Source organism: Cryptomeria japonica, chromosome 3 (genome assembly GCF_030272615.1).
Source record: "Cryptomeria japonica chromosome 3, Sugi_1.0, whole genome shotgun sequence".
Taxonomy (NCBI): domain Eukaryota; kingdom Viridiplantae; phylum Streptophyta; class Pinopsida; order Cupressales; family Cupressaceae; genus Cryptomeria; species Cryptomeria japonica.
Genome location: NC_081407.1, coordinates 65,683,623 through 65,699,008, shown reverse-complemented (window position 1 = coordinate 65,699,008; position 15,386 = coordinate 65,683,623).

The window sequence follows — 15,386 nt, the reverse complement described above, 5'->3', positions numbered from 1 at the left end:
ACATGGGTAATTCATCTAATCCTCTTAATGATGAAGAAGCTCTCCATGAGGTTTCTGTAGAACAACTTTCAAAATTGGATAACCAATTTGATGATTTTCAGCAATGGATGTCTCAAGAATATCCCGATAGTCAAGCTCTTTCATTAATTGAGGGTCTAAAATGTATGGTTCAAAGTGATAAGAATGGAATTGATATTTTGCGTAGTATTGGATACATTGTGGAATTGAATGTGATGCCTATGAAGAGTTGTGCCGAAACTTTAGGTTATACACAACCTCCTACTCAAGTCAATCATTCTACCCCTTTGACAACTTCTATTGCTAGTATACCTACTTTTACATCAAACATAATGACTACTTCAATACAAAACATTCCACCTATGATCACCAGTCATGGGGGCAATCCTTCTTCTTCAATCAACCCTCTTCCTTCATTCAATCCGACTTCTTCATTCATTCCTTCAATGAGTGTCCCTATTACATCTCCACAAATGAACATGACGCAAAGGGGCAATTCATTTAACCATTCCATTCCTCCTTGTAGCGCTCCTTTTTTCCAATCATCTCCTATGACTAACCATCATAGTGTCCCGCCACCTTACTCTCAATCAATACCTTCTTTCAATAACATAATACCTCCATCACAGTCTAACATGTCTAATATGAACTCTTCGACTGAAGCAACCATTAACAATCTTGCACAAACTGTCTCTTCTTTACAGCAACAAATTGCCTCTATGAATCAATCTAAGTTTAGTGTGCCCACATTTGATGTTGCGAGCCCACTTTCTCTTGACATTGTTCGAGCTATCCCCCCTAAGCATGTTGAAATCCTGCAGTTGGAGCTTTATAATGGTAAAGGTGATCCTCTAACACATGTTAAGACCTTTCAAACAATATGTACCGATTTTGCTCATGACCAAAGGTTGCTTGCAAAACTGTTTACTAGAACATTAAGAGATAAGGCTCTACAATGGTATTGCTCGTTGCCTTCCTATTCTATTACTTCTTTCCAACAACTTGCAAATGCTTTTATTCAACAATTTCAAAACAATATAAGTCCTAAAGTTACTTTGATTGATTTAATGCATTGTAAACAAGGTGTTAAAGAAAAAGTGACTGATTTCATTGGTAGATATAAGCATTTGTGTGCTCAAATTTCTTTTCCAGTACCTGACAATGATATTCAAAGAATCTTTATTTCTAATTTACAAAAAGATATTAGAGAAAAACTTCTATTTTCTGAGTTTACTTCTTTCCAACAGTTGTGCGCAACTCTTCACAATTATCAACTGACTGTGAGTCAAATGGAACAAGAAAATCCTATGGCTCTGAGTGATAAGGGTGATAGTAGTCAACAACCATTTGGGAAGTTTAAACCGAACAGAGGGTTCATTAAGTTCAATGAAAACATCACCAACAACAATGTGAATGCAGCATCAGGTGTGCCTCCTATTTCTAAGTTTTTCAAGAAAGAAAGAGAGTTTACTCCTTTGAATGAATCATTGCATAGTATTATGAATAAATTATTGGAACGAAATGTGCTTACTCTCCCTCCTATAAAGCAAATAGATCCTGCAAAGATTAATTCACCCTATTTTGATAACAAATCTTTTTGTCAATTTCATCGTCAACCTGGGCATGATACTGAAAAATGTTGTAGCTCTTCCTAACCAAAATCTTAAGATTTTTACTGATCCATTACCTTCTCATACCTCTAATGTGATCGAGACTAATGATTCCCCTTTCTCACCTGATGGTCTTGTGTCTATGACTTTGAATTTGATTAACTTTGTGGAGCAGTAGAAAATCCCTAAAGTGCCTTCCATCACATTTAATTCCAGTGAAACTATCAGGGCATCTGATGGTCCTTTATATATAGTTGCAAAAGTCAAGAATACACCTTGTCGTGGAGTGCTTATTGATCCTTCTTGCATGGTTAATGTCATTACTGAAGAATTTCTTTTTACTTTGCAATTGAATCAAGTGATCTATGACAAAACAAATGTGGTTGTGAAACTATTTGATGCATTTTCTTCTCCTGCAATTGGTTCTATTACACTACCTATTGAGGTCCATAACAAATCCCTTGATGTGAGCTTTGCTATTATTCCATCATCCTAACAATTTCGTGTGAAGCTAGGCTATCCTTGGCTATCTTCCATGAAAGCTATTGCTTCTCCTATTCACAAGTGTTTGAAATTTCCCCATAATGGTGAAGTTGTTACTATCAATCATAGTCTCTTTAAACCAGCTGAAAGAACTTCTACGGTTCCTATTGATTATTTTTGGCCTAAACAATTTCAATCTCTTCCACCGTGAAGTGATCATCTTTTCAAATCTTATCAAAAGTGGAAAAAAGATATGATCCTATCTCTAAGTGAACCTAGAACACCCAAACTTGATATTCCTATCATTCTTGAGAAGGAAGTTCTTCCTTTGAAAGATAAAACTAATGTCTTTCCTCAAGAAGATTCCCAACCCATCCCTATGGATGTGACTACGTCTATGTCTAATAAACTTTCTAAAGGTAGACCTATACCTCCTCGTCATGATGGACTTGGTCTCCTTCCCAAACCAAATATTCCTCCTTTATATGGAGTAGTTCCTCCTCCTTCCTCTTATAGAGAGAAGAGACCTTCCTCTTCTCCTATTGTCCAACCTAAGAGACCACAACCTAAACACCCAAGTGATAAGGATGAGAACATTCCTCCTCCTCAATCTTCTCAACTTCCTACTAAGACTAGACGAAATCATTATGCGCGTGAACGCTGACGAAAGCGTCATCTTATAGCTCGTACAACTGTTTCTCAAACTTTGCAATCCCCAAAAACAACTTCAGCTAGTATTATTCCATTTTCTCCTTAGCCGAAAATTGAGCCAAAATCTCCTAAACATAAGATGCATGATGGTTTTGATCCTGTGCAAGTTAAAGATCCTATTTTTATAAATCTTGATGATGATATAGATGAAAATGTTATTCATGATGAAAATGTTACTTCTCTTTCTTCTGATAGTGAATATGAATATGTTGATATTGATAACCATTTATCTAACGAATTTTCTAAAACACTTATCCTAGCTCCTAGACAAGAACAACATGGCTTGGAACATGAACATAGCCCTTGTTTGGATCTTGTGATAGCTCCATCTGCTGTGTTGGATGTTCCTCCTCTAACGTGTTTCCTGCCTTCCCGAAATATTGATCAGCAATATCGGGGGGTGGATGACGTGCTAGACTAGTTCATTAGCATAGCAGACTCTCTCCTCCTCTCTTGATCTCTTTTGTTACTTCTTCTATGTGTTATTCTCATTCTTCTATTTGTTGTCCTTAGTGTTGTCTACTTGAGGACGATGCAAAGCATTGAGATCTCTTTTGGTCTCTCTCATGTTGACTCAAAAGACACATGTGCTCCCTTCTTCTAGGTGACCTTCCTTGATTGGGGAATGAAGAACAATTATGCATACATACATATGATATACATGAATTATCATACAGCATATTGACCCCGAGGAAAGCGAAGTCACCTCATGCTTTGTGTTTTGTGTCTATTATCCTTGGGTTTATCTCGCACTTGGGGGCTAAATCTTTGTGATAACATGCTCCTTTCCCTTCTCATTTCTTATATGTATCACTACCTTAAAGCAATCACCCCCGATGAGGCATGTGCGATCGCTTTAACGTAGGGGGGCATACACTCCGTTCATATCTATTCAAGATTCTTAAAAATTTTTGGCGAACTTAGCTTTGCCTTGAAAATTTTTTGGTATTTTTCTTGCATGACTCATAGTGAGGGAACCTTACTACTGACAGTCATGGTTCTCCCTCGTGATCTTCCCTTTTACTTTGTCAACCGAAGTTGTAAGATCCTTAGTCCACTGGGGGCTTGGTGTATCTTGCCTCCTTGACGTGGTGAAAGTCTTTCAATGTTGTTTCCTTGTACTTTACCAGAAGTATGGGCGTACGCTTATACTCCCGCTAAAGTGGGGGCTAAATGTAGCGTCGTAAAATTGCGACACTTGCAATTTCACCTGCATTTGGGTCTTCACGATGGTGGTGCAATGTTGAACCTGAATGGAGACCCCAAAACCTCTTTACGACATCAAAAACTGCATCTTTCTGCACCTTGGCCTGATCCTCCTTACACCCTGTTGTCCCGGGAGGTGGGACCATGGTGCCCAGTGCCCTAGTCACTTAGGACCGTGGTGCCCAGCGCCCTGGTCCCTCAGGACCGTGGCGCCCAACGCCCTGGTCCCTCAGGACCGTGGCGCCCAGTGCCCTGGTCCCTACCCCTATTTTGGGCCCGGTCTCTTGTTGGGCATCGGGTCTTCAAGTTTGCAATTTGGAAAATAATGTTCCTAGGTCGGCCTAAGGTCGGAAAAATCAGTCTCCTAACCCTAATTGACAAGTATATAAACTACATTTCCCCTCCCAGAAAAAGGGAGGAAAAACATATGTATGCAAGAGGCGGAAGCGATAGGCAAACATTCAAACATTCAAACATTCAAGCATTCAAGCATTCCTTCAAGCAATTGAGCATTCTAGGTCTCCATTCAAGGCTAGGTGTTGCATTCAAGACAAGGATCCAACCATTGAAGAGGAGATCACCTACAACATACAACATACAACATCATTACACCTTTGCATGTAAGAATACAAACATTCTTACAACAAGGTATCAGTACTTGATTAGATTACAAACACTTACATTTACAACATTCTCATTTCTTGGTTAATTCCAAAACTGGGGTTTGACCTGAAGGCAAACCCCTAATCCCTAACCCCCCAATCGTCCTCTCTTTTCTATGTGTAGGTTGCAAGCACGCAGCTGTAATTGAAGATCTGGAATCCTTGTGCAGAGATGAATAGATCCCCCTTCATTTCGCGGATTTTTCGGAGGACCGTGTGCACTCCGGGCGCCATTGTCTCGTCAACTTTCACTCAAACTTGCAGGACAGCATCGTCTCGACATTTTGCTGCTAATTTCAAGTCCGTAGCTTCATCCTGTGTCCCAATCTCCATTTACAAGCTAATCTTTCTTACTTTTTCAATCCTTCTATCTACATTCTTTACAAAAGAGGGTATCCTTGATGTCGCAACCCTTGAAACTCATTTAGAATTCAATCTTGCATTATGTGGGATTGGATCTTGTGAGTTTCAACCCCTCTTTTGAATGTAAAGTCCCTCCTAAGTGAAAACCGTCAACCCTAGTGACCTCCTTTCTCTCTCCTTGGAGTGGGGGAACACCTAGGGTTCGATTTTCTGCTTTACAGGTATAATTGACTCTAGCTCCTCCCTTGGCTTTTGAGGAATCTCCTTATTCATAAGCCGGTAAGGGATCTTTAAAGGCCTTATGATTGGCATTAGTTGTGTGATTTCCAACAATGATCTTGCCAGCATCAATGAGATCTTGGATTTCATGTCGAAGTTTCATGCAGTTGTTTATGTTATGTCCCTTGTTCCGATGGTAGTCACAGTATTCGTTTTCTCTCCACCATTTGGGTTTAATTTATGGGTCATATGATCTAGAATTATCTGGCAATGTTATCAGATTATTTGCCAATAAAGTTTTAAAAGCTGATTCATATGATTCATCTAGAGGAGTAAAATCACGCTTAGGTTTTCAAAGCCAAGGCTTTTCTTTAAACCATTCTCTTGCTTTCTTCGGAGGATTTTCTACTGTAGTTTCACCTGCCTTGAGTTCTTTCGTGCCACTAGCCAAGTTAAATATTGTGGATTTTGTTTTTGCTTTGACAGTATCTACCACTCTATCATTAACAACGTTTCTATTGTTATCTTTGCCATATTTCCAGTATTTGCTCTTTTCCTTAGAACTAGAACCTTGCGATGTTTCTTTCCAAAGTGATATATCTCCCTTTTTTATAAGCACATCTTCCATTCTGAGGGCATTATCTACTATTTTATTGAATGAAGGATGTACTTGCATCTGGACACTATATTTTAATTCAGGAATTAAGTTATTGACAAAGATATCCATCTTCTCAAGATCTAGAATAGTCCGTGAATATCTAGAGAACATCTTTCTGCATCGTTGGAAAAAAGTGAGAAAGGGTTATCCTATCTTTTGTTTGGTATTGCAAAGCTCTATCATAGTGACTGGGTGATGAGTATTATAGGAGTATTGTTGTAGAAATAGTTGGATTAATTCTTCAAAAAAAATTATTCCAATAGGTAGACTTGAGAACCATTCCATAGCTTGCCCCCCTAAACTTCTCGGGAAAAAGTGCATGAGATACGTTTGGTCGTGCATGAACTCCATACATAAAGCACAAAATTCTCTAATATGATCTTGAGGGTTTGTATTCTCATCATATTTGTCAAACTTAGGCATTTCTACTTTTGAGGGAAATGGAGGCATGTAAAGGTTTTTGTCAAATGGGAATGGGCATATTGTGTCCAGAGAATATTGTTTTGGCGATTTATCTTTGTTTTTCAGTTCTGTGACCTTAGTTCATAACGCTTGCATTTATTTGTTTAGCATTCCCAACGGTGTCTCTTCCTCTTTAGTGATGAAGGCCTCCACACTATAACCAGTAGGAAGTTTGGTGCCTTGCTTTGCTAATTCTAGGAAATAGTCTTCTTTTTCTCTAGGCATGATGACCTTCATCATTTTTCGGAACTCTATATCATTTTGACATCTATGTATTTCGACCTCGGGAGGTTCAGGGATTTTAGATTCAGTTGATGAGGACTCATTGTCAGTGGCATGATTGTTGAAGCTGTCATGAGTGTCTCATTTACTAGCTTGTCTTTCTTGCCTTTCTCCAGACATGGTGGGAGATAGGGGCCGACCAAAGATTGGTAGATCGTAAACTGGTATTTGTGACATGGACGGTTTATTTGGAAAGAGGTTTTCTACAAATAATGGATTGTCGTTTGATGAAAAGAGTGTTTCTTTTTCTTTGTCTTTTTTGCTGTGAGAACTTCTGGTTTGAAAAGGCATTTGCAATCGATGAGACCGAGAGCTAGATGTGTTGCAGAAGTCAAGATCAAATTGTAGCTAGTTATTCATTTAACGTAGTGATTGAGAGAAATTACTAAGATCTGGTCTGGTTTCAGGAATGATCTATCCTGTGTAAGACGTTATCTAAGTTAACTTAGGTTTTGATAAGATGTTGTTTAAAATAGCTTAAAGATGATCGACAAAATCGTGCAACGCAACGACAGGGGTACACTATCAAGGTTATTTATACTTAGGGGGATGATGATCAGTTTTATGCTCGTTGTAGACTGATCTAGCCAAGTTTGACTGTTCTGTACTGACAAAATCAGAGATTCGTACGATAGGATTTACTGAGTTGGATCACAATTTAATAGTTCCAAGATGACAACAATTTTGTTTCGTACAAGTTGCTGCCTAGTACCATACGATAGATGGGTATGTGTAGGACGACAAAAGATTCAGTGCAATTACGTATCGTACGACACAAGATTTAGCTTTTGACGACAGATTGTTGCGTTTCATACGACAGAGGATTGAGCTCAGACGACAAATAATCAGACTCATATGACACAAGATATGGTGCAAGAATATAAATGATCATATTCGTACGACTATTTAACAGGACAGAGACAAAAATTCTGAGTTTTTCAATAGCTGAGTATGACCAATTCTAAGATGGACTGATTTTTGACTAGGATAGACTAGTTTTGGATAGATTTTCGACTTAGGGTAGACTAGTTCTAACACAGATGGAGTTTTTGGTCACTGAGTTGTTTCTTGTTTTCTCCAATTTTGGTATTCCAGTTTTAGTTTGAGGGATGAAAACACAGAAAACACGTAGTATGAATAGTAACTCCAATCACAACATGCAAACCATATGGAAGTTGGCTTAGAGAAGAAAACCTTTGCTTGCTAACTTAGGTACACACCCAATAGCTAATCAGAATACGACCTCTGAGTCTCACACAATGGATTCTCAATGTCGTATTAGCCAACTCCAAATGCTAATGGGGGCACGATATGGCAAGTATCTTGGGAGAGTTACTATCTCTCTTGCACAAAGATTATCAACCTTTCGGAGGTGAATCAGGTAGCTTCTAATTTTAATTGGATCTAGTAAGGGGTATGTTCGACTCGTCAAGGTATAAACTCAATTAAGAGGTCTCTTAGCCTTGAAAACCAAGGTTCAATATACCCAAAGGTACTGAGGAGAGTTATTCCCGAGCACTGTCGTTGACTTGATTTTCATCAAATCATGTTTATTTTATAGTGGGTTGGAGTACTTGGCATTTAGCCGTTCCCACTTAGGTTGTTCACCTCACATCGGTCGTAACAACTTTAAGAGTTTTTAAGCTCCTCAGGAGGGCAGGCCTGCTAAAGATGTACAAATCTCAAACAAAGAAAACGCCTCAAGGGTCTAGATTTATGATTGTCTAAAAAGACAAGGGTACTCTCCTACCTCTCGGAATTAACTCAAAACATGAAATACAGATTTGTTCTTTAACCAGATAGCAAGTTAGGTGCCTAAAAAGTGAATTTAAAGAATACACAATGTTTGGTTGATTTTCTTTAGGCAACCTGCAAAAACAACATATCAGTAGCCATGTTGTTTTTATTCTTTGACAGGCGTATGTGTGATTGATAAATTCTTTGACAAGCGTTCTACAAGAAACTAGTTAGGTTGTGAAAATATCAGGCACACAGAAGATGTTTCAAGGTTACCGTTAGCATAATCAAAATTTGGACATAAAACCTAAAAAGTGAAACTTGTTTTAACCCAACAGAATACAGCATCGTACAACAATTATCATAGAGTGAAATGACAAAAGGCTTTTACCGTATGAGTTAGAACTAAGCATAGGACAATAGAAGATAAAATCAGATAAACAGAACATCATGTCGTACGAAACCATTTTCTGATTCGTACGACAAATAAAAGGCTTCGATAGAATATCGTACGATATTTCACAGAGATTGTACAAACGAAACCTGTAGGAAAAAAAGTGATTTTGATGCTGAATAAAAAAGTAGCCTTCAGCCCCACGGTGGGCGCCAAAAATGTGTGTGAAAAGTGGACCTGTATCTGTATCTAGAATACACAACACTTCAATTAAGTCATTAGATGCATGGTTAGTAAATCAATAATCAATGAATAATAAACCATTACAAAGTGACCCATTTCCTTCTAGTAGATGCAATTTTAGATTGCTCTTAGATTGCTAGGCTATCCAATGACTAGACAACACCTAAACGAAGGATTTTGAATCTATATGAGCATGAATATGAGCTAAATGGATGCAAGATTTAAGCTAGATATGCATGATTTGCAAGATTTAATCTAACATGATTTAAGTAATATATGAATATTTAAGCAATATGAAATAACTAATATGTAATATCTCAATGTAAATTCTCAATGAACCTAGAGCAAAAACAACATAATAACAATATATTCTCCAGGATTTTTTTGAATGAGAGATGAGAGCCTGAATTTATAGAAAATTCAGAAAGAAACCAAAGGCTGAGATCAAATGATGATGAGCGGTCAAGATTTTTCAAGAGGAAGCACAATCTAGGTGAATTGATGTGATTGGATGTTTTTCTCAGTTTTAAAGAAAATTGAACTAAAATTAAGATAAAATTAGGAAAAAACTGATTTATTCTCTATTTCATTCAATTTTAATATTTAATTGTTTTAATTGCTTTCTTTGAGATTATCTATCAATTTTTAATTTGTTTTTTTCAAGATTATCTCCAATTGATTTCTTTTATCAATTTTAATTCTTTTTTGGTCAATTAATTTCTTTTTTGATGTGTTTCCTTTTTTGAAGATTTGTGGTAATTTTTATTTATTTTTCAAATTAATTCCTCTTTTTGATGATTTAATGGCAAATTGATTTATTTAATTAAATATTCTAGGATATTTAATTAAAATAAATAAGATAATTGTTTAAAAATGATTTACTTGAAATGATCAATTAATTAAATAAATATTTAATTAATATTGTTGATTAATTTGCCATGTGACATTGATGATTTAAGAAATTAATTGTGTGCTCAAGATTTATTTAATTGCCTTTGGCTAGGACCTTGGTGATGTTGTCGAGATTAGGGGCTCATGGTTTAGATGACCATTTTTAGGGTATTACAATACCGACTTTGGAGCATTCAGGGCTACACCGGCACCGACACCAGCATCAATACTTCATTGGAAGCCGACATCAAGGAGGATTTACTTAATAAATCATTTTATAATTATTGTCAAGGTCGACATTGAATATCTTTTGTAAATGTATTGAAAGCCAACATAAGGCATATTATTTGTAATAGGTATATAGGACAGCCTGCTAGGTTATTTTGATAGAGATGAAATGTGTGGCTATGGGAGAATATAGCAGAATTGTATAATGCGAAATATATATATGAAGATCATTTTGTATGTGAATGTTATTTCATGCAATGATCTATAGATAGCTTGGAAAGAATTCTTGGAGGAGAAGAGATACCGATAGTAGTTCAGGGTTTATGAACCAGTACAAAGCAGAGCCAGAACCAGAACTCTATTTGGCATAGCACATGCATTCTTGAGTTCATTTTTAGTAATTTACTTTAGCAGAAATCTTGTAGTCAGTGAGGCTCTTTAGTGATGAGCAGTATGCTCTAGGCAGTGTGCCTTCCTACATGTGCAAGCCCCTACTATATGTATTATCTTTTCATAGGGCCAGTGAACTGATATTGTGGGTCACAAATCCCATCGTGTTTTTGTCTCTTTGAGGTTTTCCACGTAGAAATTATGTGTTATGGTGTTCATTTATGTGGATGGTTTATTTTCTTCTTGTTATATGTTTATTTATTTACCGGTTTATATGTGTATGGTATAAAAGGATAAAAATTGTTCATACCGGCAGAACACTGATTCACCCCCCCTCTCAGTGCTCTTGGATCCCAACAATTGGTGTCAGAGCTTGGTACCTCAGAATAAGTTTAATAGCTTGAGGAAGATCCTGAAACCAGAATCTTTGAACATGGCTATGGAGAAGCAACTTGAGATGGCTCTTGAGGATTATGATGTTGAAAGGATGAAGAACTTGAAATTGCAAGAAGAATTTAATTCTCCAAATGAATTCATTCATATCTTGCAAGAAAGGTTATCATCTGCTCAAGCCAAGAGAAAAAAACTTTTGAAAAAAATGGATGATGAGGAGAAGAATGCTCTTAAGGAACAATGTCAGAAACTAAGTCAAGCAAACATGCTCATGAAGAATGAGATGCAAGATCTGATTATGAGGTTATCAAAAGACATTGAGGATATAAAGAAGAAGGAAGATAATCTTGTTATATCTCTGGAGAAAAAATTTGATGAATATGGCAGATTGACTCATGAGAATAATTTGTTGAGAACTGATTTGGCACACTCCCAGAACAATGAATAAGAACTTGAAAGACAAATAACTAATCTGAGAGATGATCTAACTACTGTTAGTGAGTATAAAGAAAAGTTTAGGATCAGTGTTGCACAGTTGGATGACTTATTGAAAAGACAAAGACAGATTGATGATTCTAGAGGACTTGGATTTGTACAAGGTGAAAGCTCTGGTACTGCAAATGAAGATCAGACAACCGGTATGCAGAACTCATCCGAACAGAGGAAACCCGTAAGGCAATCTAATTCTTATATATTCAATGGTAGATGTTTTGTTTGCAATAAATTTGGGCATATGGCTAAACAATGTAGGAATAAAACAAATCAAAACTACAATTATGTTCCCGATCAATGCACAAATTGCAAGAAATATGGTCATAGATCATAAGATTGTAGAATGAATGTTAAATGTCATGCATGTGGAAATTTTAGACATTTTGCTAATCATTGTGGGTCAAGAAATGATACCGAATATGTCAAATCAATTTAAAAGAATAATGTTACATGTTATGCATGCAACAAAATAGGTCATATTGCTAAGTATTGTAGAAACAAGACTCAGTCGGTTAATAATGGTAAATATAATGAGAAAGGAAAGAAAAAGGTAGATGAAATACAACAAGATCACACCAAGAGATGGGTTAGAAAATCTGAAGAACCAAGTGGAGATGGATCTACACCGGTAACTCCACTGGTAGAACAAGGTATCCCTCCATCGGCAGGAAATTCCATTGGTAACTGAGGCATAAGCCTTATGGGTTGGCAAAGTCATTGCTAAATTTTGCATATTACCCCGACGGAGATCTAAGGAGATTCGAAAGAGATCTAGAGAGTTGTGTTCATCATCAATGAAAGTCCACCCAACACATGACTATGAAACTGACATCCGTAGGGTTGTTGGCAAAGCATTTATTATAAAAAAAATTGGGGTTTTTATTTGTTGATAAAAAGGGGTAAGTGAATTCATTTTCACTCACCGAGCATTCAAGCATTCAGAGCGAAGAAAAGGCAAGTTAAGAGCGAGCAAAAGCATTGTGAAAGAATTTTGAGCAGTTATTTGAAGCACTCAATCTTCCACTAGCATTCACTTTCAGGTATTTTTTGAAATGGAATCTAGATCTTTTGCTCCTACTTTCATTGTAAATCCCAGCATTGTCGAAGTCGAGGATAGGTTAAGGCCAGTATTTAAGGAGGTTCCCAAAATTTCTAAAAAGGAAGACTCTGTGGGAGCATTTTCTAGGGTTCCTGATGGCGTAATGTATGTTGAGGATGTGAGGGTATACATTCATTGCACCCTGGAGGACTTGGGCACAAAGGACATCAAAATCATGTATCAATCCGTCATACCGGGAGACTCTGGAACCATCAAACCAGAATACAAAGGAATTGAGGATCTAGGGTTAATTGGTATTCTGTACATATCAGAATTCAAAGATGAGGTTATCAGATACATTCTGAGCAGAGTTCACAATGAATTTATTTGGCTAGATAGGCCTTAGATGATCACGAAGGAGGTTATTCAAGCAGTCATCAGCTTACCTAAAGTTGGACAAGAACCTGGCAAGAAAATTTCCAACACAGAGGTCGAGAAACTCACCGGTGCTACTCCTGATAATAGATCAATGAGGATAAGCACAATCATCGACACTAATATAAAATTTGCAAGAATGATAATAGGTTACAAGGTAACTCAATCCAACCGATTGAATTTTGTTGGTAGTTCATTCATGTTGCATATCAAATGCTAAGGAACAATGCAAAGTATGATTTATGTGAATGGATGGGGAGTGAATTGATGTTGAACCTTGGTAAGATCAAAGGAATAAAGAAAGGCACTTTTAGATATGGAAATTTGATTGTTTGTTTAATTCTTTACTTCCTGAATGAGCTACCCGATCTAGGGAAGAAGAGTTGGGCTCATGGCATACAGGTAGGTATGTAGATCAAGGAAGCAATCACTGGTCTTGGTATCGACAAAGATGAGAAACTTTGGCAGTATTTTAAGACATTTCAAAAAACATGAGGCAAAGGGAGAAAATATCAAAGAACATTGTGGAGAAGTATTCCACTGATATCTGTTTTATGGTAAAAACTGATGAAACTCTTATGGAAGCAGTTGAACCAAGAACAATATGGGTGACAGAGCTTGGATATGAGGTGGATGATAGCATTTTTGAACTCTATGCAAAGATGTTGTTAGATGCCCCATTAGATGATAAAACAAAGCATTTTGGTATAGCAAGAGAGAAGGCTCTTGAAGTCAAAACCAGTTTTAACAGGAAGAGAAGAGAGAAGAAAATAGAAAAGATGTCTGCATATGTACAAGATGTAATTTACAAGATAGACACTCAACTGGGTTCAGGATCCAAACAAGCAGCTAAATCAACAGAGGTTCGTACTGCAGAAGTGAAGAAGCCACAAGTTCACATTTCCCCTATCACTTCTAATTTTGATTATGAGGATAATGAACCTCTGGCTTTCAGAAGGGTACAAAGGAAGAATGTGGTACAACCACTGGTAGAGCAAAAGAAGGTAGAGCCTAGGAGGAAACTTGTTATAAAGGCAACTAAGCCTACTACACCTCCACCACTGGCAAGGAAGCCTATGCAAAAGAGGAAATCAGTCACACCAGCAACCACAAGAAAAAAGAAGAAGGGTGGTGATATTGAAACCAGTAAGACCACAATGACCTATGCTGAGCTTATTAATGAAATTACAAAATATGGAATATTAAAAAATGTATCAAACTATTATTAATATTTAGAAGACAATGAGCAAAATGAATTAGAAGAGGCTATTTTGTTGTATATAGACATTTATAAGAAAGCCTTAGTTGAAATTTTGAAGGAGATACCTTTATCCTTGTATAATAAACTTGAGGCTAGAGGACTTGACGTTGTCAAGAGAGACAGGGAGATTAAGGAAGTAGCACTTTTGGAAATGTGTGGTGTTGTAAATAATGAAGAAATGAAAAGATGCATAGATATTGCAAATAGTAGAGTTTTCAGTAGTAAATCCTGACAGATAAGCCTTATGATGGGGAGAGTAAATTAGGTGATAAATGAGACTAGTAAGGGATGGACCAAATTCTTTAAGAAAAAACCCAAATTTTCTCACATCTCAAGAAGAATTTGCAAGGGCAACAACTTCCACCATTCCTAACAAATCAAAAGGGAAAGGTATTTTGGGCAGTTTGACTCCAATTTTGACACAATCGTTAGTAACTATAGATATTCAAACACAACTGACAGTTAAGGAGAGTGTATAGTCTATACTGGCATAGACAAATTTTTAGCAAGCCAATATGCAGGACACTGTAAATACTGTGGATAATATTCCATCGATAGCAACTGACACTGCACCAAGTGGCAAAGCCACCGATGCAAAAGAGGTTGAGATGGACAAGGTAAAATCAACTGAGTCCATACCGGTAGTTAAAACTGTTTCCCCAGCAAAGGTTTTGGCAATTGACACTTCTCAGATTGAGAAGAAATCAGTCTCTGAGTTGAGTCCAACTGAATTGATGATGATGGCTACTCAAAAATTACTGAAGGAAGGTACTACAAATAAAGGAATAATTGATCAATCGGTCACAGTGTTGCACAGATTAATACCTGACTGTCAGATTGAAGATGGAGCAAGCCCTTCTAGCAAGCTCAAGACTCAAATAGATCATATCTCCAACAATTTTCAATCTCTGAGGCAGATTGCACACCGACAAGCTTTGGATAAATTCACAACAACTAAAATAATATTTTTTTATCAGATTATAGAAATAGAGAAGAAGAAAATTGAGGACAAACTTATTCATATTGAGATTTGTTTAAAAAAATGTACAAATATCTACAGAGTGTGTTGTAACATAGAAATTATTACCGCTAATGTAGATAGCAGATTAAAGGAGTCATATGATAAGATAGCTAAAATTGCTAATTCTTTTGATGGATTGACTGCACTGGCCACATCTATTTATGGACAAATTTTATCCTTGGAGAACC